General features: G+C 32.5%; 3 long non-coding RNA genes across 17 annotated transcripts; all 3 read left to right on the top strand.

Moving 5' to 3' along the window:
* The first annotated feature begins 1,589 nt into the window (after positions 1-1,589).
* Positions 1,590-7,161, top strand: LOC148788850 (uncharacterized). Of its 5 annotated transcripts, none has more exons than XR_016064838.1 (4): positions 1,590-1,699; positions 2,159-2,387; positions 2,907-3,038; positions 3,609-7,161. It is a non-coding gene; the product is annotated as an uncharacterized LOC148788850 (long non-coding RNA). The 5 variants fall into 5 exon arrangements; XR_016064839.1 differs by having other exon boundaries at positions 2,159-3,038; positions 3,609-3,820; positions 4,137-7,161; XR_016064841.1 differs by adding an exon at positions 1,930-2,050 and having other exon boundaries at positions 1,627-1,695; positions 2,155-3,038.
* Positions 7,162-10,887: 3,726 nt separating this feature from the next.
* Positions 10,888-16,458, top strand: LOC148788849 (uncharacterized). Of its 6 annotated transcripts, none has more exons than XR_016064909.1 (5): positions 10,888-10,997; positions 11,456-11,684; positions 12,204-12,335; positions 12,906-13,117; positions 16,221-16,458. It is a non-coding gene; the product is annotated as an uncharacterized LOC148788849 (long non-coding RNA). The 6 variants fall into 6 exon arrangements; XR_016064908.1 differs by lacking the exon at positions 16,221-16,458 and adding an exon at positions 13,434-13,673; XR_016064910.1 differs by lacking the exon at positions 16,221-16,458 and adding an exon at positions 11,227-11,347 and having other exon boundaries at positions 10,930-10,993; positions 11,452-11,684; positions 12,906-13,673.
* A 3,719-nt stretch (positions 16,459-20,177) lies between these two features.
* LOC148788848 (uncharacterized) lies at positions 20,178-25,749 on the top strand. 6 transcript variants are annotated; one of them, XR_016064925.1, is made up of 6 exons: positions 20,178-20,288; positions 20,747-20,975; positions 21,495-21,626; positions 22,197-22,408; positions 22,725-22,832; positions 25,528-25,749. It is a non-coding gene; the product is annotated as an uncharacterized LOC148788848 (long non-coding RNA). The 6 variants fall into 6 exon arrangements; XR_016064923.1 differs by having other exon boundaries at positions 25,512-25,749; XR_016064922.1 differs by having other exon boundaries at positions 22,725-25,749.
* The last annotated feature ends 367 nt before the right edge of the window (positions 25,750-26,116 follow it).

The raw sequence follows: 26,116 nt of genomic DNA, 5'->3' as shown, positions 1-26,116 counted from the left end.
GCAATTGGATCGAGACCCGTCGGCATTGGCTATCATTATTTTAGACAAAATTAGATTACGTACACTTAGTGCAGAATTGCCGAATAAAATTAGTACGGTAGCATTGTGTAGATTATGGCAAATTCCATGGCACACAACATCAGTCATACGACTGTACATTATAATTTTTTTAATGCAATTTACCTTTACCGAAAAACGATATAATTCAATAAGAGCATATTATGAAAATGTACCCCAATAAGGGTGTGGATGTTTTTTTATTATAGGAATAAACACTCAAGGGATTCTCACTATTTTATATTTAATCACAAGTTACACTTATTAGAATTCTAAAAATGATACGTCCATTATATTATAAAAAAAAATTATAATAAAAAAATAATTATCTAATATTAATTTTAAAATAAAATTAATTAGTTGGAAGCCACTTAATTTAAAATTTTCAACAATACTTTTAATTTAATAAAATTGAGGATATTTATTCCATATTATATTTTTATTTTTTGAAGTTTGGGTTAGTATTTATATGTTATTCATATGCTATTCCTTTTAAATTTTAACGTGCCCTCTAGTAACTCATTTTTTTGTTATAAATATATAAGATCTTTTCAATCAAATTAAGCGTGTCAAAATATTATTTGCCTATTTAGTTAGATACATCATTCATCTTCTAAGTAGTTTAGAGGAATTAGAAGTACTATATATATATATATATATATTGTTAGAGTTAAATATTATAGTTAATTCCTTATGTTTCATTTAGAATAATTTTAGTTTCTCAAGTTCATTTCTTGACGTTAACATCTCTAAACTTTAACTTTATCTCAAATTGATCATTCTGACCAAATTATAATTGGGGATAAAATGATCAGTTTAGATTTTTTTTTCTCACTTTAGTCCCTAAATTTGTAAGTTGTCAACGTGGAGTTAGTGTCACTACAGACATGGAAATCAGATACATAGAGTTAAGATTTGTTCATATTTAAGAACTAAAATGGGTATATATCTACAATATAAAAAGTTTTATTTAAATCAGGTTCGTCCAAAATACGACAGTTCATAGAATAAATATGCTATATTTTACATGTAATAGATCACTTTTCTTAAATTGTACACCAATTACCTGACAAATATATTATATTTTTTGTGTAATTGTTTGATGTTTCATTAAATTCAATTTAAATTAAAAAAAATTTACGCAGAACACTCCTCGTGATACATTATGATGGAGATAATTTCTTGTAATGTATCTTCCAAGGGAAAAACAGTCACTTCATATTATGCTCTTTTTTTTATAGACTGATTTTTTATTATATTTTCAATTTTGGGTTATTTATTTTCTTAATGAGAAGTTCAAAACTAATATATTTCAATAATGAGTGAAATTTTATAATGATTGTAAACAAATATTATGCGATACATTATTATCACACAATAGTAATGTAGTTTTGTGATTATTATATATATATGTATATAATCGGAGGCCCAAGTTATGTCAAACACATTTTATTACTAAGCCCCAATAATTGTTGTTATTGGACCCTAGTTTAATGGAGAGTGACCCGGCCCGGCCCAAGAAAGTACAATAGGGTGTATTTAGATATTTAACGGGCAAATTTTGTTTTACCGTTGTGAAACTCACAACACACCCTTCATCCTCCTCCAGCCCCCAGCCTCGGTTTTCTTCTTCTTCAGGTAGGTACTTCTTGTAAGTCATCAACTCAAAACAAGTGACTTTTATTTAAGTTTCTTGATTTAGGGTTCTTGCATTGTGAAATTAAATGTATCTTGGTTCAATAAATTTGTCTGCCCGACGGAAAACTTTCTTGAAGATCACCGAATTCTTGAATTACACTGTTTTACTCTTTTTTTTTTTTTTTCCCTGTACTTTTTTTGGCTATATATCTTCCTTGCGTGCCCTAAATGTAGGGAATTCCTGTACTCTCTTTTGTTTGGATGAAGAATGGGAAGGAGTTTCTTTTAACTGACACTGTTGGCTTCATCCAGAAGTTACCAACAACACTCATATGAACATTTCTCCTATGTCATGGTCATTCCCCGTTATTTCTGATTGTGTTTTGTTATGTTCAGTGAATTAAATCTTGGCTGTTTTATTTAATTGATGTTTCTTTCAACCAATCATTTTTCTTCTAGGTAGCTGCTTGTAGGGCAACTCTGCAAGAGATATATGAGTCATCACTTCTAGTACATGTGGTGGATATTAGGTATGATTGACCATTTGAATAGTAGACTGCAAATCTCAACTATAGTACATTGTTCAATTTGGATCAGGCATCCAGTGGCAGAGCAACAGATTGACGCTGTGGAAAAAGTTCTTCCAGAACTTGATACATCATCAATCCCCTAAATTAATTATGTGGAACAAGGTAGTGGGATTTATTTTTCATTTGTGCTTAAATATGCACAATTTTGAGGAGCGACGTTGAAGTTAGCTCAATCATTCTTATGTTCTATTTATAGTTTTTGGTTTTCCTATCTGATAACTCGTCAACAATATCGCCGACCCAATAAGATAGTGCGAAAACTCAAGATTGCACTACACAATGATACCACCGTGGTTGAGGATAAGGCATTCAGATTAACTCCATCCACTTTATTGACTGTGGGTTGCCTTATATATGTTTCTCTCTAATATATGAACGTGACTTATTGATACATACCCTTGGTAGTAATTGATTTCTTACACGACATTAGACTGACATTAACACAGTGTGCTAACCTAGTGTGGTTGTCACTGACTGAATATGCTTGGTTTTGTTCTTAATTCTCAAGTTATTGATGGTTTAGATTTATAACAAACTTCCATTCAAAATACGAGAGGTTTGACTGGTTGCAATGGAGTGTAAGAGCATCACTTCCTGACTGGTTAATGCATATCTCTACAGGTCGCTAATGCAAAGGATCCGGAAAAGATCAAGTCTGAAGCTAAGAAAAAAAGTGGATGCCATATGCATCTCTGCTTTAACTGGTGAAGGGTTAGATGATTTCTCTGTAATGCAGTTCAGGAAGAACTAAAGGTACTTCTCCATGGCTATCTTGCATAATTACAAATTGGTTTCTGATCTTCTTTTCTCCGTCCTCTTTTATATGGGACATATCTACCAGTAGATTGAATGTTCTTATGTGATCCTTGACTTTTTCCTTCAACGGGATATGATGGTGTGGGCGGAACCTCTGATTCCCTTTGATAAAGGGGAACTCCTATGCAAATTTATCTGGTATTTTCTCTCGGAGGTAATAGGAACAAGGATATGCTAGACTGATTCATAATAAGGAAGCAACTTTTTGCTTTAGAAAATTGTGAATTCGGGTAGAAGAAAGAGAAAAAGAACCTAGAATTTCGCATCATATGTTGGTCCGATTTTGTGCAGTTGTAATAATGCAATATAAAGGGTATAGCGGTCGTAGGTTGTCTTCTGCCCATGCTTGAGTCAGTGCCAAATTCACCATAATTTTGACAATGCGATGATAAAGGTTGTAGCATTCTGAGGTGTACTTGTGTCCGTGTTTGACTCAATATCCAATTTTTTCTGTTGTTAAACAAAATATAATCTCAGAAACTTCAATGTTTGACAATCATTCGATAGGAATACATCAAAGGATGGAGCTTTGGTTAGAGCTCATGTTCCACTCCGCTTTGCAAGGCTTCTCACTCCAAAGAGACAAACTTGAGTGTCATAGCTGTTTCCAGGGCTTCTTCCAAGTTGTTCAAAAAGGTTTGAGCGTTTGAAGAAGGCACGATTTTTTCTGGCCTTGCTGTGATTGATGCTTACAGCTACAGAGACAAGTGGCCATGAATGTATGCATTTTCTGTTCTTTTAATATGAATGTGACTGTAGCAATAATATGAATGTATGCATTTTCTGTTTCAGAAAGTTCTTTGCTGGAAGTTATATAATCTAAACGCATGCAAAAATGCAACGGAAATGATTTTCTTTTTTTTTTTTCTTTTCGGAAAAGATTATTTTCATTGATGTAAAAGGATTATATGTACACTTACAAGCTTTTCACAAAAGTTTTCTTTAGAAATGATTTTGTATCTATGTGAGAGGTTTGTCTAGTGATATCTTTTGAAGTTTTCTGAAAATTCTGTCAATGATCCTTGGTTCTCGTAGGACTTTGGTGCCGAAACTTTTTGGCTCCACTTGTTAACATATGGAGCTATATGAGCAAGATGCTGATGTTGTCAATTACACAATCCAGAGCAAAACTACTGCTTGAAGTTAATGGAAAACCATGTATATCTTCATTTTGATTAGTGACTCTTCGTCTACTTGAGGAGCAGAAAGTAACATTATGTTTGCTGATCAATTTGCCTACTTCATCTCTTAATGCATATATGTGATCCACTGCTAGCTGACCGCCATCCTTCCACTCTCTCTTACTCTTATTTGAACTTGAGTTTTAAGTATCTTAATATTCTCTTGGGACTGTGATGGAACTTCGTTATATGTGATCCGCTGAAAGCTCAGTGCCACCATCCATCTCTTACTCTTAATTTAACTCGACTTTTAGTATCTTAATATTCTCTTGGGACTGTGATGAAACTTCCTAAACCAATTAATGGACCAGCAGAATATTTTCTCTCAAGTGCCATCTAGAAAGGTATATTCTTGGTTATGCAGTATCTGTTTTTATGCTTCAAATTAGAGCATGCCGCAGTGACATTTATGTTGTTTTCTTTTGTGCCTTACTTCGTTATTATGTATTAATGCAAAGGATAGATGTCATACGATTTATAGTCTCTTATAGAAGTGTTGTTACTGGTAATTTAGGAGGAATTCTTTTATTTGCAAGTTTTGTTGTTGATATATCATTTTTCAGTAATACTTGTAACATGCGTTTATTTGATTCTACAAGTGAAGCATGTCACTTGGTATATGTGATTCATACTTGTCCTTTACAAGAGCGAGGGCTAGAGTTTGAATTTGGTTTGCTAATTTCGTGCAAAGTAGATAACCTCATATCGATAAGGATTGTGTGGGAATCAAAAGTTTAAGTAGGATTTAAATGCTCAATTAAAACATATGTTGGCTGCTAATGTGTGTTTTTTGATGATATTTTAGAACCTAATGGTAGCGTACCTATCTTCATATTCGTCTCTTCTAGTTTCTAACGAAAAAGCAACCAATGCCCCTATTAATTCTTCGTTGTCAATTTTTCTTCCACATTTTGAAATCAAGAAGGTTGAATCATTGAGTTTTACACTTTGTATAATTCAAACCCAATTTTACTGCTCCGATTTCTTTGAAAAGCCGCGTAATCACCATTCTCGTTTGGAAAGAAAAGAATTGTGGGTTTTGGGGCTGCTCAAAATGTGAAGGATGCAAGGGTAGAGTTGAGACCTAAATTGGAGAATAAACCCTCCTCTGTTTTTGTAAATTTGTTCTTGGTTCGTTTGTTGTGTTGGGTTTTCTCTTCATGCGCTTGCCTTAAAATTTTTTGTTTTTGATACATTTGGCATTCTTGTATGGATTTACAAACTCCATGTTGGTTCATGTAATTATCCTCTTATTTTTGCAGGTGTATCATAGAAACATGTGTTGAAAAATCTATTTCATACAATCTTGAATTATTTTATTTGTGAACTTTTAAAATTAAATGCTATGCTAAAATGCGAAACGGTTGTTTAGATGCCAATTTAAAATTTGCTTTTCAAAAGGACTTGGTAAATCTTTTCTGAGTATTATATAATTTCATGAGTTGATAAATAGTTTTTGAGGAAAAAAGAGTTTTGGTAACATATACAGTGTTTGAAGAACTTTTTAATTCTTATTTCTAAATAATAATACTGGAAATTAGTTTTCCTCTTTCACTTAAAGATTTGTTTTCCTTGTCAAATTCATGTTCTAAAAATCAATTTTTATCTTTTACTCAAATATTTGTTTTTCTTGTCAAGTGTTTTGTAATAAACTCATGTTTTCGCGATTAGCTTGAAGTACACTTGCAAATATTGAAGACAAATTAACAAAATATTTTGATTTGCAATAGATGAATTCATTTAATTATTTTTGAATGAATGCACGAAAAGTCATATGTTTTGGACTTTGTGAAATTTGTTATTGAATTTTATTTTCATAAAAGTGATTGAAACTGTTTTTGAAGTTTTTTGGAACATTTTTAAGAAGCATTCAGTTTACTATTTCTAGTCAAATTGCATTCAACGCCATATTTATTCATATTTTCAAAAAACTACATTATTAACTTTTCTTTTGATAAATGATTATTGTGCTGATACTTGACAAAATGTATTGAAAATTCTTTTAAGATATTTTTACCAATAATTTAAAAACGAATAATGAGATTGGCATCTAGAACTGTAACGCAATTTAGTATACGACATTTTATTTTTGAAGTTCACAAATCAACTAATTTGTGATTGTGTGCTATGGAATTTCCAACCATGCTTAGATACACCTCCAAAGTTAAGACGATGAGGATACGAACAAATATGGTGTTTCTGTAGAATTTATACAAGAGTTTTAAATGTATCATAAACAAAAAGTTTTAATAAAGCGACATGGGAACAAAACCTAACATAATGAAGAAATCACGAATAAACAAGAAAAAAACGGTGGAGGGTTACTTCTCATTAAGGCCTCAACTCCAAACTGTCTTGCGCCCGTCATATTTAAAGCGGCCTTAAAATTCGTAATTCTATTGCTTCCAACTTAGAATGTTGAGAACGTGAGGGTTTCATAGAAATCAAACACTTTTGGGTTTGAATTATACAAAGGAAATTGCAATGGTTTCAACTTTACTTGATTCCTAAATATGGGAAAAGTTGATAAAGAAGATGTAAGTTGTTATTGCATGTCATTATGTTGCGTGTTTTTCACTTTAATTGTTAATTCTGTACACGTTTTTTTGTTTGTTTTTTTTTTTTTTTCTCATTCTAACAGCTTAATGTTGGTGAAGATGATCTTGCACCAGCTTTCAATTCAACTCGGGTTCAAGTACCTCGGAGTAGGAGCCCTCTTGCACCAGCTACCATCTATGTAAAAAGTTTATTGTAAATAAGAATTAAGTGTGTTCGGTAGTACTTTTGCCTTCTTTGTAGTATGTGGAAAATTGTTGCTCTGCCCAACAAGGTCCGGCTTATTCTTAACAAGAGAAATAAAAGTTTTGATTCAAAACCAATTTCTAGTTGTATAATTATTACTTGATTAGCTCCCAAAGCACATCAAAATCAGCTCAACTCAACAATATAGCAAATTGGTACATCAATGAAACTCAAATTCATTGTTTTCGAAAATATTTTTGTTCTGTACTTCTACCACTACTCTGCTTACAATTGGAACATCTTTGAACTCTTCACCATACGAAAGAAACACTGCCAACCAATAGCAAATAAAAAAAAAAAAGAAAGAGAGAAATCGTTTATAGTATACAATCATCATCAACAAACTATCCTCCCAAGAGGTACTGTATATCAAGAAAACTTTTAAGGTAGAGTCAATCAGCAAATCTAGCTTTTATGCGTTCGTACACATAAATAAATTCGGCATTTTATTAGCAACTTTGGAATTGGATTAAGTCTCTAGGCTATACATAACTACAGCTCACGATTATGCCTATGATGGTGATTGTAAAATATATGTATAAGATCTTGGTTTTAAATGTTCAAAGTTAAGAATTATTGAAATCGGATATCAATGATCTTGTGGGGACTTACCGACGTGATATATGCGTAAGGAAATTTATTTTTTTATGGAGACTGAACAAATATATTTTTACAAGTAAATATATTATTATAGTTAGTCATAAAATATATTAAGTTCATGATATTATTTATGTTTCTGTCATTGAAACATTTATATTATACAATTATATTTTCAAAACAAATTGATAATAATTGCTTTATTGATAAGGAAACTATTTACTTCTATTATTTGTAATTCACTTTCTAAATTTAATTGGTACTACCAAATAAAAAATATTTTTCAAAATTAAAATTGTACTTCGTATTCATAAATTATTATATTTTATTTTGTATTCAAGTCAATTAATATGAAAATATAAATAACAATATTCAAAAACTCAATAGTAATATAAAACTAATTAGTCAAAACTTCTTATTGTATATTGTTTTAATAAGAAATTCCAAATTAGTAAATTATTGATAAGAGATTGCAGGGTTGGGCTTCGATTCGGCTGTCATTTGCAGCTAGAATTCAACTCATTAAATCAGTATTCATGTCACTATAATTTATTGTGCTATGACATTTATTTTGCCAAAAGGAGTTAATAAGGAAATAGAGAAACGGTTCAGCCAGTTCCTGTGGAATGGTGCATCAACCTTTGGATATCCGAAGGTTTCCTGGAATCAAGTGTGTCGTCCAGTGGAAGAAGGAGGACAGGGAATCATGAATGTAGCAGCCCTCAATCGGACTCTTATGAGTAGACATATCTGGAGAATAGTAAGTAGATACCGCGGTTCTATATGGGTAACATGGATTTACACCATGAGACTTCAAGGCAAATCTATATGCACAGTTGAGGCCAATTCCGGGGCATGGGGTTGGCGCAAATTGCTTAGACTTCGACATATACTACAATCTCATATCCATTATAAGATCGGTAATGGAGAATTTATATATATATATATATATATATATGGCAGGATCCTTGGCATCTTATGGGGATTTTAATGACTATATTTCCACACGAACACTATCACACCCACACACGGGCGGATATGCTCCTTAGAGAGGTTATTCACAATGGAGTATGGCATTGGCCATTGCTGCTCACACCCAAACCCACACAGGCGGACATTATTATGTTGGACATCATTCAAAGTTTGCCTCCACTACGTGGCACACACGACTCGATCACTTTGAGGGGAGGCCCCTACACCAACAGGAGGGTGTATGACATTTTTCGCTCTTCAGGCCCAAAGGTAGATTGGTATTCACTCCTTATTGGCCCATTCAAAATCCCCCGAAATTCGTTTATCTTATGGCTAGATCTACATGAACGACTCTCGACCATGGATCGTCCGTGGTTACAACATTTTAATAGAAATTGTGTTCTTTGCTCGTTGGATACGCTGGAGACTCACTAATAGTTGCTATTTTCTTGCCCTTATTCAAAGCAGTGTGTTCAAATCTTACGCAAGAAGGTTCGATTTGCATGGACAAACAGAGGATGGATGATTGATGTGATGATTGCTGCGCGAAAGTGGCGAGGAAAGCATGTAGTTAACACCGCCTATCGCAACCTTTTAGCATCTCTAGTATATCCCATTTGGCAGGAGAGCAATAGGAGGAAATTTCAGCAATTGGATCGAGACCCGTCGGCATTGGCTATCATTATTTTAGACAAAATTAGATTACGTACACTTAGTGCAGAATTGCCGAATAAAATTAGTACGGTAGCATTGTGTAGATTATGGCAAATTCCATGGCACACAACATCAGTCATACGACTGTACATTATAATTTTTTTAATGCAATTTACCTTTACCGAAAAACGATATAATTCAATAAGAGCATATTATGAAAATGTACCCCAATAAGGGTGTGGATGTTTTTTTATTATAGGAATAAACACTCAAGGGATTCTCACTATTTTATATTTAATCACAAGTTACACTTATTAGAATTCTAAAAATGATACGTCCATTATATTATAAAAAAAAATTATAATAAAAAAATAATTATCTAATATTAATTTTAAAATAAAATTAATTAGTTGGAAGCCACTTAATTTAAAATTTTCAACAATACTTTTAATTTAATAAAATTGAGGATATTTATTCCATATTATATTTTTATTTTTTGAAGTTTGGGTTAGTATTTATATGTTATTCATATGCTATTCCTTTTAAATTTTAACGTGCCCTCTAGTAACTCATTTTTTTGTTATAAATATATAAGATCTTTTCAATCAAATTAAGCGTGTCAAAATATTATTTGCCTATTTAGTTAGATACATCATTCATCTTCTAAGTAGTTTAGAGGAATTAGAAGTACTATATATATATATATATATTGTTAGAGTTAAATATTATAGTTAATTCCTTATGTTTCATTTAGAATAATTTTAGTTTCTCAAGTTCATTTCTTGACGTTAACATCTCTAAACTTTAACTTTATCTCAAATTGATCATTCTGACCAAATTATAATTGGGGATAAAATGATCAGTTTAGATTTTTTTTTCTCACTTTAGTCCCTAAATTTGTAAGTTGTCAACGTGGAGTTAGTGTCACTACAGACATGGAAATCAGATACATAGAGTTAAGATTTGTTCATATTTAAGAACTAAAATGGGTATATATCTACAATATAAAAAGTTTTATTTAAATCAGGTTCGTCCAAAATACGACAGTTCATAGAATAAATATGCTATATTTTACATGTAATAGATCACTTTTCTTAAATTGTACACCAATTACCTGACAAATATATTATATTTTTTGTGTAATTGTTTGATGTTTCATTAAATTCAATTTAAATTAAAAAAAATTTACGCAGAACACTCCTCGTGATACATTATGATGGAGATAATTTCTTGTAATGTATCTTCCAAGGGAAAAACAGTCACTTCATATTATGCTCTTTTTTTTATAGACTGATTTTTTATTATATTTTCAATTTTGGGTTATTTATTTTCTTAATGAGAAGTTCAAAACTAATATATTTCAATAATGAGTGAAATTTTATAATGATTGTAAACAAATATTATGCGATACATTATTATCACACAATAGTAATGTAGTTTTGTGATTATTATATATATATGTATATAATCGGAGGCCCAAGTTATGTCAAACACATTTTATTACTAAGCCCCAATAATTGTTGTTATTGGACCCTAGTTTAATGGAGAGTGACCCGGCCCGGCCCAAGAAAGTACAATAGGGTGTATTTAGATATTTAACGGGCAAATTTTGTTTTACCGTTGTGAAACTCACAACACACCCTTCATCCTCCTCCAGCCCCCAGCCTCGGTTTTCTTCTTCTTCAGGTAGGTACTTCTTGTAAGTCATCAACTCAAAACAAGTGACTTTTATTTAAGTTTCTTGATTTAGGGTTCTTGCATTGTGAAATTAAATGTATCTTGGTTCAATAAATTTGTCTGCCCGACGGAAAACTTTCTTGAAGATCACCGAATTCTTGAATTACACTGTTTTACTCTTTTTTTTTTTTTTCCCTGTACTTTTTTTGGCTATATATCTTCCTTGCGTGCCCTAAATGTAGGGAATTCCTGTACTCTCTTTTGTTTGGATGAAGAATGGGAAGGAGTTTCTTTTAACTGACACTGTTGGCTTCATCCAGAAGTTACCAACAACACTCATATGAACATTTCTCCTATGTCATGGTCATTCCCCGTTATTTCTGATTGTGTTTTGTTATGTTCAGTGAATTAAATCTTGGCTGTTTTATTTAATTGATGTTTCTTTCAACCAATCATTTTTCTTCTAGGTAGCTGCTTGTAGGGCAACTCTGCAAGAGATATATGAGTCATCACTTCTAGTACATGTGGTGGATATTAGGTATGATTGACCATTTGAATAGTAGACTGCAAATCTCAACTATAGTACATTGTTCAATTTGGATCAGGCATCCAGTGGCAGAGCAACAGATTGACGCTGTGGAAAAAGTTCTTCCAGAACTTGATACATCATCAATCCCCTAAATTAATTATTTGGAACAAGGTAGTGGGATTTATTTTTCATTTGTGCTTAAATATGCACAATTTTGAGGAGCGACGTTGAAGTTAGCTCAATCATTCTTATGTTCTATTTATAGTTTTTGGTTTTCCTATCTGATAACTCGTCAACAATATCGCCGACCCAATAAGATAGTGCGAAAACTCAAGATTGCACTACACAATGATACCACCGTGGTTGAGGATAAGGCATTCAGATTAACTCCATCCACTTTATTGACTGTGGGTTGCCTTATATATGTTTCTCTCTAATATATGAACGTGACTTATTGATACATACCCTTGGTAGTAATTGATTTCTTACACGACATTAGACTGACATTAACACAGTGTGCTAACCTAGTGTGGTTGTCACTGACTGAATATGCTTGGTTTTGTTCTTAATTCTCAAGTTATTGATGGTTTAGATTTATAACAAACTTCCATTCAAAATACGAGAGGTTTGACTGGTTGCAATGGAGTGTAAGAGCATCACTTCCTGACTGGTTAATGCATATCTCTACAGGTCGCTAATGCAAAGGATCCGGAAAAGATCAAGTCTGAAGCTAAGAAAAAAAGTGGATGCCATATGCATCTCTGCTTTAACTGGTGAAGGGTTAGATGATTTCTCTGTAATGCAGTTCAGGAAGAACTAAAGGTACTTCTCCATGGCTATCTTGCATAATTACAAATTGGTTTCTGATCTTCTTTTCTCCGTCCTCTTTTATATGGGACATATCTACCAGTAGATTGAATGTTCTTATGTGATCCTTGACTTTTTCCTTCAACGGGATATGATGGTGTGGGCGGAACCTCTGATTCCCTTTGATAAAGGGGAACTCCTATGCAAATTTATCTGGTATTTTCTCTCGGAGGTAATAGGAACAAGGATATGCTAGACTGATTCATAATAAGGAAGCAACTTTTTGCTTTAGAAAATTGTGAATTCGGGTAGAAGAAAGAGAAAAAGAACCTAGAATTTCGCATCATATGTTGGTCCGATTTTGTGCAGTTGTAATAATGCAATATAAAGGGTATAGCGGTCGTAGGTTGTCTTCTGCCCATGCTTGAGTCAGTGCCAAATTCACCATAATTTTGACAATGCGATGATAAAGGTTGTAGCATTCTGAGGTGTACTTGTGTCCGTGTTTGACTCAATATCCAATTTTTTCTGTTGTTAAACAAAATATAATCTCAGAAACTTCAATGTTTGACAATCATTCGATAGGAATACATCAAAGGATGGAGCTTTGGTTAGAGCTCATGTTCCACTCCGCTTTGCAAGGCTTCTCACTCCAAAGAGACAAACTTGAGTGTCATAGCTGTTTCCAGGGCTTCTTCCAAGTTGTTCAAAAAGGTTTGAGCGTTTGAAGAAGGCACGATTTTTTCTGGCCTTGCTGTGATTGATGCTTACAGCTACAGAGACAAGTGGCCATGAATGTATGCATTTTCTGTTCTTTTAATATGAATGTGACTGTAGCAATAATATGAATGTATGCATTTTCTGTTTCAGAAAGTTCTTTGCTGGAAGTTATATAATCTAAACGCATGCAAAAATGCAACGGAAATGATTTTCTTTTTTTTTTTTCTTTTCGGAAAAGATTATTTTCATTGATGTAAAAGGATTATATGTACACTTACAAGCTTTTCACAAAAGTTTTCTTTAGAAATGATTTTGTATCTATGTGAGAGGTTTGTCTAGTGATATCTTTTGAAGTTTTCTGAAAATTCTGTCAATGATCCTTGGTTCTCGTAGGACTTTGGTGCCGAAACTTTTTGGCTCCACTTGTTAACATATGGAGCTATATGAGCAAGATGCTGATGTTGTCAATTACACAATCCAGAGCAAAACTACTGCTTGAAGTTAATGGAAAACCATGTATATCTTCATTTTGATTAGTGACTCTTCGTCTACTTGAGGAGCAGAAAGTAACATTATGTTTGCTGATCAATTTGCCTACTTCATCTCTTAATGCATATATGTGATCCACTGCTAGCTGACCGCCATCCTTCCACTCTCTCTTACTCTTATTTGAACTTGAGTTTTAAGTATCTTAATATTCTCTTGGGACTGTGATGGAACTTCGTTATATGTGATCCGCTGAAAGCTCAGTGCCACCATCCATCTCTTACTCTTAATTTAACTCGACTTTTAGTATCTTAATATTCTCTTGGGACTGTGATGAAACTTCCTAAACCAATTAATGGACCAGCAGAATATTTTCTCTCAAGTGCCATCTAGAAAGGTATATTCTTGGTTATGCAGTATCTGTTTTTATGCTTCAAATTAGAGCATGCCGCAGTGACATTTATGTTGTTTTCTTTTGTGCCTTACTTCGTTATTATGTATTAATGCAAAGGATAGATGTCATACGATTTATAGTCTCTTATAGAAGTGTTGTTACTGGTAATTTAGGAGGAATTCTTTTATTTGCAAGTTTTGTTGTTGATATATCATTTTTCAGTAATACTTGTAACATGCGTTTATTTGATTCTACAAGTGAAGCATGTCACTTGGTATATGTGATTCATACTTGTCCTTTACAAGAGCGAGGGCTAGAGTTTGAATTTGGTTTGCTAATTTCGTGCAAAGTAGATAACCTCATATCGATAAGGATTGTGTGGGAATCAAAAGTTTAAGTAGGATTTAAATGCTCAATTAAAACATATGTTGGCTGCTAATGTGTGTTTTTTGATGATATTTTAGAACCTAATGGTAGCGTACCTATCTTCATATTCGTCTCTTCTAGTTTCTAACGAAAAAGCAACCAATGCCCCTATTAATTCTTCGTTGTCAATTTTTCTTCCACATTTTGAAATCAAGAAGGTTGAATCATTGAGTTTTACACTTTGTATAATTCAAACCCAATTTTACTGCTCCGATTTCTTTGAAAAGCCGCGTAATCACCATTCTCGTTTGGAAAGAAAAGAATTGTGGGTTTTGGGGCTGCTCAAAATGTGAAGGATGCAAGGGTAGAGTTGAGACCTAAATTGGAGAATAAACCCTCCTCTGTTTTTGTAAATTTGTTCTTGGTTCGTTTGTTGTGTTGGGTTTTCTCTTCATGCGCTTGCCTTAAAATTTTTTGTTTTTGATACATTTGGCATTCTTGTATGGATTTACAAACTCCATGTTGGTTCATGTAATTATCCTCTTATTTTTGCAGGTGTATCATAGAAACATGTGTTGAAAAATCTATTTCATACAATCTTGAATTATTTTATTTGTGAACTTTTAAAATTAAATGCTATGCTAAAATGCGAAACGGTTGTTTAGATGCCAATTTAAAATTTGCTTTTCAAAAGGACTTGGTAAATCTTTTCTGAGTATTATATAATTTCATGAGTTGATAAATAGTTTTTGAGGAAAAAAGAGTTTTGGTAACATATACAGTGTTTGAAGAACTTTTTAATTCTTATTTCTAAATAATAATACTGGAAATTAGTTTTCCTCTTTCACTTAAAGATTTGTTTTCCTTGTCAAATTCATGTTCTAAAAATCAATTTTTATCTTTTACTCAAATATTTGTTTTTCTTGTCAAGTGTTTTGTAATAAACTCATGTTTTCGCGATTAGCTTGAAGTACACTTGCAAATATTGAAGACAAATTAACAAAATATTTTGATTTGCAATAGATGAATTCATTTAATTATTTTTGAATGAATGCACGAAAAGTCATATGTTTTGGACTTTGTGAAATTTGTTATTGAATTTTATTTTCATAAAAGTGATTGAAACTGTTTTTGAAGTTTTTTGGAACATTTTTAAGAAGCATTCAGTTTACTATTTCTAGTCAAATTGCATTCAACGCCATATTTATTCATATTTTCAAAAAACTACATTATTAACTTTTCTTTTGATAAATGATTATTGTGCTGATACTTGACAAAATGTATTGAAAATTCTTTTAAGATATTTTTACCAATAATTTAAAAACGAATAATGAGATTGGCATCTAGAACTGTAACGCAATTTAGTATACGACATTTTATTTTTGAAGTTCACAAATCAACTAATTTGTGATTGTGTGCTATGGAATTTCCAACCATGCTTAGATACACCTCCAAAGTTAAGACGATGAGGATACGAACAAATATGGTGTTTCTGTAGAATTTATACAAGAGTTTTAAATGTATCATAAACAAAAAGTTTTAATAAAGCGACATGGGAACAAAACCTAACATAATGAAGAAATCACGAATAAACAAGAAAAAAACGGTGGAGGGTTACTTCTCATTAAGGCCTCAACTCCAAACTGTCTTGCGCCCGTCATATTTAAAGCGGCCTTAAAATTCGTAATTCTATTGCTTCCAACTTAGAATGTTGAGAACGTGAGGGTTTCATAGAAATCAAACACTTTTGGGTTTGAATTATACAAAGGAAATTGCAATGGTTTCAACTTTACTTGATTCCTAAATATGGGAAAAGTTGATAAAGAAGATGTAAGTTGTTATTGCATGTCATTATGTTGCGTGTTTTTCACTTTAATTGTTAATTCTGTACACGTTTTTTTGTTTGTTTTTTTTTTTTTTTCTCATTCTAACAGCTTAATGTTGGTGAAGATGATCTTGCACCAGCTTTCAATTCAACTCGGGTTCAAGTACCTCGGAGTAGGAGCCCTCTTGCACCAGCTACCATCTATGTAAAAAGTTTATTGTAAATAAGAATTAAGTGTGTTCGGTAGTACTTTTGCCTTCTTTGTAGTATGTGGAAAATTGTTGCTCTGCCCAACAAGGTCCGGCTTATTCTTAACAAGAGAAATAAAAGTTTTGATTCAAAACCAATTTCTAGTTGTATAATTATTACTTGATTAGCTCCCAAAGCACATCAAAATCAGCTCAACTCAACAATATAGCAAATTGGTACATCAATGAAACTCAAATTCATTGTTTTCGAAAATATTTTTGTTCTGTACTTCTACCACTACTCTGCTTACAATTGGAACATCTTTGAACTCTTCACCATACGAAAGAAACACTGCCAACCAATAGCAAATAAAAAAAAAAAGAAAGAGAGAAATCGTTTATAGTATACAATCATCATCAACAAACTATCCTCCCAAGAGGTACTGTATATCAAGAAAACTTTTAAGGTAGAGTCAATCAGCAAATCTAGCTTTTATGCGTTCGTACACATAAATAAATTCGGCATTTTATTAGCAACTTTGGAATTGGATTAAGTCTCTAGGCTATACATAACTACAGCTCACGATTATGCCTATGATGGTGATTGTAAAATATATGTATAAGATCTTGGTTTTAAATGTTCAAAGTTAAGAATTATTGAAATCGGATATCAATGATCTTGTGGGGACTTACCGACGTGATATATGCGTAAGGAAATTTATTTTTTTATGGAGACTGAACAAATATATTTTTACAAGTAAATATATTATTATAGTTAGTCATAAAATATATTAAGTTCATGATATTATTTATGTTTCTGTCATTGAAACATTTATATTATACAATTATATTTTCAAAACAAATTGATAATAATTGCTTTATTGATAAGGAAACTATTTACTTCTATTATTTGTAATTCACTTTCTATATTTAATTGGTACTACCAAATAAAAAATATTTTTCAAAATTAAAATTGTACTTCGTATTCATAAATTATTATATTTTATTTTGTATTCAAGTCAATTAATATGAAAATATAAATAACAATATTCAAAAACTCAATAGTAATATAAAACTAATTAGTCAAAACTTCTTATTGTATATTGTTTTAATAAGAAATTCCAAATTAGTAAATTATTGATAAGAGATTGCAGGGTTGGGCTTCGATTCGGCTGTCATTTGCAGCTAGAATTCAACTCATTAAATCAGTATTCATGTCACTATAATTTATTGTGCTATGACATTTGTTTTGCCAAAAGGAGTTAATAAGGAAATAGAGAAACGGTTCAGCCAGTTCCTGTGGAATGGTGCATCAACCTTTGGATATCCGAAGGTTTCCTGGAATCAAGTGTGTCGTCCAGTGGAAGAAGGAGGACAGGGAATCATGAATGTAGCAGCCCTCAATCGGACTCTTATGAGTAGACATATCTGGAGAATAGTAAGTAGATACCGCGGTTCTATATGGGTAACATGGATTTACACCATGAGACTTCAAGGCAAATCTATATGCACAGTTGAGGCCAATTCCGGGGCATGGGGTTGGCGCAAATTGCTTAGACTTCGACATATACTACAATCTCATATCCATTATAAGATCGGTAATGGAGAATTTATATATATATATATATATATGGCAGGATCCTTGGCATCTTATGGGGATTTTAATGACTATAGTTCCACACGACCCCTATCACACCCACACACGGGCGGATATGCTCCTTAGAGAGGTTATTCACAATGGAGTATGGCATTGGCCATTGCTGCTCACACCCAAACCCACACAGGCGGACATTATTATGTTGGACATCATTCAAAGTTTGCCTCCACTACGTGGCACACACGACTCGATCACTCTGAGGGGAGGCCCCTACACCAACAGGAGGGTGTATGACATTTTTTGCTCTTCAGGCCCAAAGGTAGGTTGGTATTCACTCCTTATTGGCCCATTCAAAATCCCCCGAAATTCGTTTATCTTATGGCTAGATCTACATGAACGACTCTCGACCATGGATCGTCCGTGGTTACAACATTTTAATAGAAATTGTGTTCTTTCCTCGTTGGATACGCTGGAGACTCACTAATAGTTGCTATTTTCTTGCCCTTATTCAAAGCAGTGTGTTCAAATCTTACGCAAGAAGGTTCGATTTGCATGGACAAACAGAGGATGGATGATTGATGTGATGATTGCTGCGCGAAAGTGGCGAGGAAAGCATGTAGTTAACACCGCCTATCGCAACCTTTTAGCATCTCTAGTATATCCCATTTGGCAGGAGAGCAATAGGAGGAAATTTCAGCAATTGGATCGAGACCCGTCGGCATTGGCTATCATTATTTTAGACAAAATTAGATTACGTACACTTAGTGCAGAATTGCCGAATAAAATTAGTACGGTAGCATTGTGTAGATTATGGCAAATTCCATGGCACACAACATCAGTCATACGACTGTACATTATAATTTTTTTAATGCAATTTACCTTTACCGAAAAACGATATAATTCAATAAGAGCATATTATGAAAATGTACCCCAATAAGGGTGTGGATGTTTTTTTATTATAGGAATAAACACTCAAGGGATTCTCACTATTTTATATTTAATCACAAGTTACACTTATTAGAATTCTAAAAATGATACGTCCATTATATTATAAAAAAAAATTATAATAAAAAAATAATTATCTAATATTAATTTTAAAATAAAATTAATTAGTTGGAAGCCACTTAATTTAAAATTTTCAACAATACTTTTAATTTAATAAAATTGAGGATATTTATTCCATATTATATTTTTATTTTTTGAAGTTTGGGTTAGTATTTATATGTTATTCATATGCTATTCCTTTTAAATTTTAACGTGCCCTCTAGTAACTCATTTTTTTGTTATAAATATATAAGATCTTTTCAATCAAATTAAGCGTGTCAAAATATTATTTGCCTATTTAGTTAGATACATCATTCATCTTCTAAGTAGTTTAGAGGAATTAGAAGTACTATATATATATATATATTGTTAGAGTTAAATATTATAGTTAATTCCTTATGTTTCATTTAGAATAATTTTAGTTTCTCAAGTTCATTTCTTGACGTTAACATCTCTAAACTTTAACTTTATCTCAAATTGATCATTCTGACCAAATTATAATTGGGGATAAAATGATCAGTTTAGATTTTTTTTTTCTCACTTTAGTCCCTAAATTTGTAAGTTGTCAACGTGGAGTTAGTGTCACTACAGACATGGAAATCAGATACATAGAGTTAAGATTTGTTCATATTTAAGAACTAAAATGGGTATATATCTACAATATAAAAAGTTTTATTTAAATCAGGTTCGTCCAAAATACGACAGTTCATAGAATAAATATGCTATATTTTACATGTAATAGATCACTTTTCTTAAATTGTACACCAATTACCTGACAAATATATTATATTTTTTGTGTAATTGTTTGATGTTTCATTAAATTCAATTTAAATTAAAAAAAATTTACGCAGAACACTCCTCGTGATACATTATGATGGAGATAATTTCTTGTAATGTATCTTCCAAGGGAAAAACAGTCACTTCATATTATGCTCTTTTTTTTATAGACTGATTTTTTATTATATTTTCAATTTTGGGTTATTTATTTTCTTATTGAGAAGTTCAAAACTAATATATTTCAATAATGAGTGAAATTTTATAATGATTGTAAACAAATATTATGCGATACATTATTATCACACAATAGTAATGTAGTTTTGTGATTATTATATATATATGTATATAATCGGAGGCCCAAGTTATGTCAAACACATTTTATTACTAAGCCCCAATAATTGTTGTTATTGGACCCTAGTTTAATGGAGAGTGACCCGGCCCGGCCCAAGAAAGTACAATAGGGTGTATTTAGATATTTAACGGGCAAATTTTGTTTTACCGTTGTGAAACTCACAACACACCCTTCATCCTCCTCCAGCCCCCAGCCTCGGTTTTCTTCTTCTTCAGGTAGGTACTTCTTGTAAGTCATCAACTCAAAACAAGTGACTTTTATTTAAGTTTCTTGATTTAGGGTTCTTGCATTGTGAAATTAAATGTATCTTGGTTCAATAAATTTGTCTGCCCGACGGAAAACTTTCTTGAAGATCACCGAATTCTTGAATTACACTGTTTTACTCTTTTTTTTTTTTTTCCCTGTACTTTTTTTGGCTATATATCTTCCTTGCGTGCCCTAAATGTAGGGAATTCCTGTACTCTCTTTTGTTTGGATGAAGAATGGGAAGGAGTTTCTTTTAACTGACACTGTTGGCTTCATCCAGAAGTTACCAACAACACTCATATGAACATTTCTCCTATGTCATGGTCATTCCCCGTTATTTCTGATTGTGTTTTGTTATGTTCAGTGAATTAAATCTTGGCTGTTTTATTTAATTGATGTTTCTTTCAACCAATCATTTTTCTTCTAGGTAGCTGCTTGTAGGGCAACTCTGCAAGAGATATATGAGTCATCACTTCTAGTACATGTGGTGGATATTAGGTATGATTGACCATTTGAATAGTAGACTGCAAATCTCAACTATAGTACATTGTTCAATTTGGATCAGGCATCCAGTGGCAGAGCAACAGATTGACGCTGTGGAAAAAGTTCTTCCAGAACTTGATACATCATCAATCCCCTAAATTAATTATTTGGAACAAGGTAGTGGGATTTATTTTTCATTTGTGCTTAAATATGCACAATTTTGAGGAGCGACGTTGAAGTTAGCTCAATCATTCTTATGTTCTATTTATAGTTTTTGGTTTTCCTATCTGATAACTCGTCAACAATATCGCCGACCCAATAAGATAGTGCGAAAACTCAAGATTGCACTACACAATGATACCACCGTGGTTGAGGATAAGGCATTCAGATTAACTCCATCCACTTTATTGACTGTGGGTTGCCTTATATATGTTTCTCTCTAATATATGAACGTGACTTATTGATACATACCCTTGGTAGTAATTGATTTCTTACACGACATTAGACTGACATTAACACAGTGTGCTAACCTAGTGTGGTTGTCACTGACTGAATATGCTTGGTTTTGTTCTTAATTCTCAAGTTATTGATGGTTTAGATTTATAACAAACTTCCATTCAAAATACGAGAGGTTTGACTGGTTGCAATGGAGTGTAAGAGCATCACTTCCTGACTGGTTAATGCATATCTCTACAGGTCGCTAATGCAAAGGATCCGGAAAAGATCAAGTCTGAAGCTAAGAAAAAAAGTGGATGCCATATGCATCTCTGCTTTAACTGGTGAAGGGTTAGATGATTTCTCTGTAATGCAGTTCAGGAAGAACTAAAGGTACTTCTCCATGGCTATCTTGCATAATTACAAATTGGTTTCTGATCTTCTTTTCTCCGTCCTCTTTTATATGGGACATATCTACCAGTAGATTGAATGTTCTTATGTGATCCTTGACTTTTTCCTTCAACGGGATATGATGGTGTGGGCGGAACCTCTGATTCCCTTTGATAAAGGGGAACTCCTATGCAAATTTATCTGGTATTTTCTCTCGGAGGTAATAGGAACAAGGATATGCTAGACTGATTCATAATAAGGAAGCAACTTTTTGCTTTAGAAAATTGTGAATTCGGGTAGAAGAAAGAGAAAAAGAACCTAGAATTTCGCATCATATGTTGGTCCGATTTTGTGCAGTTGTAATAATGCAATATAAAGGGTATAGCGGTCGTAGGTTGTCTTCTGCCCATGCTTGAGTCAGTGCCAAATTCACCATAATTTTGACAATGCGATGATAAAGGTTGTAGCATTCTGAGGTGTACTTATGTCCGTGTTTGACTCAATATCCAATTTTTTCTGTTGTTAAACAAAATATAATCTCAGAAACTTCAATGTTTGACAATCATTCGATAGGAATACATCAAAGGATGGAGCTTTGGTTAGAGCTCATGTTCCACTCCGCTTTGCAAGGATTCTCACTCCAAAGAGAGAAACTTGAGTGTCATAGCTGTTTCCAGGGCTTCTTCCAAGTTGTTCAAAAAGGTTTGAGCGTTTGAAGAAGGCACGATTTTTTCTGGCCTTGCTGTGATTGATGCTTACAGCTACAGAGACAAGTGGCCATGAATGTATGCATTTTCTGTTCTTTTAATATGAATGTGACTGTAGCAATAATATGAATGTATGCATTTTCTGTTTTAGAAAGTTCTTTGCTGGAAGTTATATAATCTAAACGCATGCAAAAATGCAACGGAAATGATTTTCTTTTTTTTTTTTCTTTTCGGAAAAGATTATTTTCATTGATGTAAAAGGATTATATGTACACTTACAAGCTTTTCACAAAAGTTTTCTTTAGAAATGATTTTGTATCTATGTGAGAGGTTTGTCTAGTGATATCTTTTGAAGTTTTCTGAAAATTCTGTCAATGATCCTTGGTTCTCGTAGGACTTTGGTGCCGAAACTTTTTGGCTCCACTTGTTAACATATGGAGCTATATGAGCAAGATGCTGATGTTGTCAATTACACAATCCAGAGCAAAACTACTGCTTGAAGGTAATGGAAAACCATGTATATCTTCATTTTGATTAGTGACTCTTCGTCTACTTGAGGAGCAGAAAGTAACATTATGTTTGCTGATCAATTTGCCTACTTCATCTCTTAATGCATATATGTGATCCACTGCTAGCTGACCGCCATCCTTCCACTCTCTCTTACTCTTATTTGAACTTGAGTTTTAAGTATCTTAATATTCTCTTGGGACTGTGATGGAACTTCGTTGTATGTGATCCGCTGAAAGCTCAGTGCCACCATCCATCTCTTACTCTTAATTTAACTCGACTTTTAGTATCTTAATATTCTCTTGGGACTGTGATGAAACTTCCTAAACCAATTAATGGACCAGCAGAATATTTTCTCTCAAGTGCCATCTAGAAAGGTATATTCTTGGTTATGCAGTATCTGTTTTTATGCTTCAAATTAGAGCATGCCGCAGTGACATTTATGTTGTTTTCTTTTGTGCCTTACTTCGTTATTATGTATTAATGCAAAGGATAGATGTCATACGATTTATAGTCTCTTATAGAAGTGTTGTTACTGGTAATTTAGGAGGAATTCTTTTATTTGCAAGTTTTGTTGTTGATATATCATTTTTCAGTAATACTTGTAACATGCGTTTATTTGATTCTACAAGTGAAGCATGTCACTTGGTATATGTGATTCATACTTGTCCTTTACAAGAGCGAGGGCTAGAGTTTGAATTTGGTTTGCTAATTTCGTGCAAAGTAGATAACCTCATATCGATAAGGATTGTGTGGGAATCAAAAGTTTAAGTAGGATTTAAATGCTCAATTAAAACATATGTTGGCTGCTAATGTGTGTTTTTTGATGATATTTTAGAACTTAATGGTAGCGTACCTATCTTCATATTCGTCTCTTCTAGTTTCTAACGAAAAAGCAACCAATGCCCCTATTAATTCTTCGTTGTCAATTTTTCTTCCATATTTTGAAATCAAGAAGGTTGAATCATTGAGTTTTACACTTTGTATAATTCAAACCCAATTTTACTGCTCCGATTTCTTTGAAAAGCCGCGTAATCACCATTCTCGTTTGGAAAGAAAAGAATTGTGGGTTTTGGGGCTGCTCAAAATGTGAAGGATGCAAGGGTAGAGTTGAGACCTAAATTGGAGAATAAACCCTCCTCTGTTTTTGTAAATTTGTTCTTGGTTCGTTTGTTGTGTTGGGTTTTCTCTTCATGCGCTTGCCTTAAAATTTTTTGTTTTTGATACATTTGGCATTCTTGTATGGATTTACAAACTCCATGTTGGTTCATGTAATTATCCTCTTATTTTTGCAGGTGTATCATAGAAACATGTGTTGAAAAATCTATTTCATACAATCTTGAATTATTTTATTTGTGAACTTTTAAAATTAAATGCTATGCTAAAATGCGAAACGGTTGTTTAGATGCCAATTTAAAATTTGCTTTTCAAAAGGACTTGGTAAATCTTTTCTGAGTATTATATAATTTCATGAGTTGATAAATAGTTTTTGAGGAAAAAAGAGTTTTGGTAACATATACAGTGTTTGAAGAACTTTTTAATTCTTATTTCTAAATAATAATACTGGAAATTAGTTTTCCTCTTTCACTTAAAGATTTGTTTTCCTTGTCAAATTCATGTTCTAAAAATCAATTTTTATCTTTTACTCAAATATTTGTTTTTCTTGTCAAGTGTTTTGTAATAAACTCATGTTTTCGCGATTAGCTTGAAGTACACTTGCAAATATTGAAGACAAATTAACAAAATATTTTGATTTGCAATAGATGAATTCATTTAATTATTTTTGAATGAATGCACGAAAAGTCATATGTTTTGGACTTTGTGAAATTTGTTATTGAATTTTATTTTCATAAAAGTGATTGAAACTGTTTTTGAAGTTTTTTGGAACATTTTTAAGAAGCATTCAGTTTACTATTTCTAGTCAAATTGCATTCAACGCCATATTTATTCATATTTTCAAAAAACTACATTATTAACTTTTCTTTTGATAAATGATTATTGTGCTGATACTTGACAAAATGTATTGAAAATTCTTTTAAGATATTTTTACCAATAATTTAAAAACGAATAATGAGATTGGCATCTAGAACTGTAACGCAATTTAGTATACGACATTTTATTTTTGAAGTTCACAAATCAACTAATTTGTGATTGTGTGCTATGGAATTTCCAACCATGCTTAGATACACCTCCAAAGTTAAGACGATGAGGATACGAACAAATATGGTGTTTCTGTAAAATTTATACAAGAGTTTTAAATGTATCATAAACAAAAAGTTTTAATAAAGCGACATGGGAACAAAACCTAACATAATGAAGAAATCGAGAATAAACAAGAAAAAAACGGTGGAGGGTTACTTCTCATTAAGGCCTCAAACTCCAAACTGTCTTGCGCCCGTCATATTTAAAGCGGCCTTAAAATTCGTAATTCTATTGCTTCCAACTTAGAATGTTGAGAACGTGAGGGTTTCATAGAAATCAGACACTTTTGGGTTTGAATTATACAAAGGAAATTGCAATGGTTTCAACTTTACTTGATTCCTAAATATGGGAAAAGTTGATAAAGAAGATGTAAGTTGTTATTGCATGTCATTATGTTGCGTGTTTTTCACTTTAATTGTTAATTCTGTACACGTTTTTTTGTTTGTTTTTTTTTTTTTTCTCATTCTAACAGCTTAATGTTGGTGAAGATGATCTTGCACCAGCTTTCAATTCAACTCGGGTTCAAGTACCTCGGAGTAGGAGCCCTCTTGCACCAGCTACCATCTATGTAAAAAGTTTATTGTAAATAAGAATTAAGTGTGTTCGGTAGTACTTTTGCCTTCTTTGTAGTATGTGGAAAATTGTTGCTCTGCCCAACAAGGTCCGGCTTATTCTTAACAAGAGAAATAAAAGTTTTGATTCAAAACCAATTTCTAGTTGTATAATTATTACTTGATTAGCTCCCAAAGCACATCAAAATCAGCTCAACTCAACAATATAGCAAATTGGTACATCAATGAAACTCAAATTCATTGTTTTCGAAAATATTTTTGTTCTGTACTTCTACCACTACTCTGCTTACAATTGGAACATCTTTGAACTCTTCACCATACGAAAGAAACACTGCCAACCAATAGCAAATAAAAAAAAAAAGAAAGAGAGAAATCGTTTATAGTATACAATCATCATCAACAAACTATCCTCCCAAGAGGTACTGTATATCAAGAAAACTTTTAAGGTAGAGTCAATCAGCAAATCTAGCTTTTATGCGTTCGTACACATAAATAAATTCGGCAT

The sequence above is a fragment of the Sesamum indicum genome, linkage group LG3 (genome assembly GCF_026168435.1).
Source record: "Sesamum indicum cultivar Baizhima isolate 11 linkage group LG3, ASM2616843v1, whole genome shotgun sequence".
NCBI lineage: Eukaryota > Viridiplantae > Streptophyta > Magnoliopsida > Lamiales > Pedaliaceae > Sesamum > Sesamum indicum.
The sequence above is the reverse complement of the archived record's forward strand: the minus strand, read 5'-3'. Positions and strand labels throughout refer to the sequence as shown.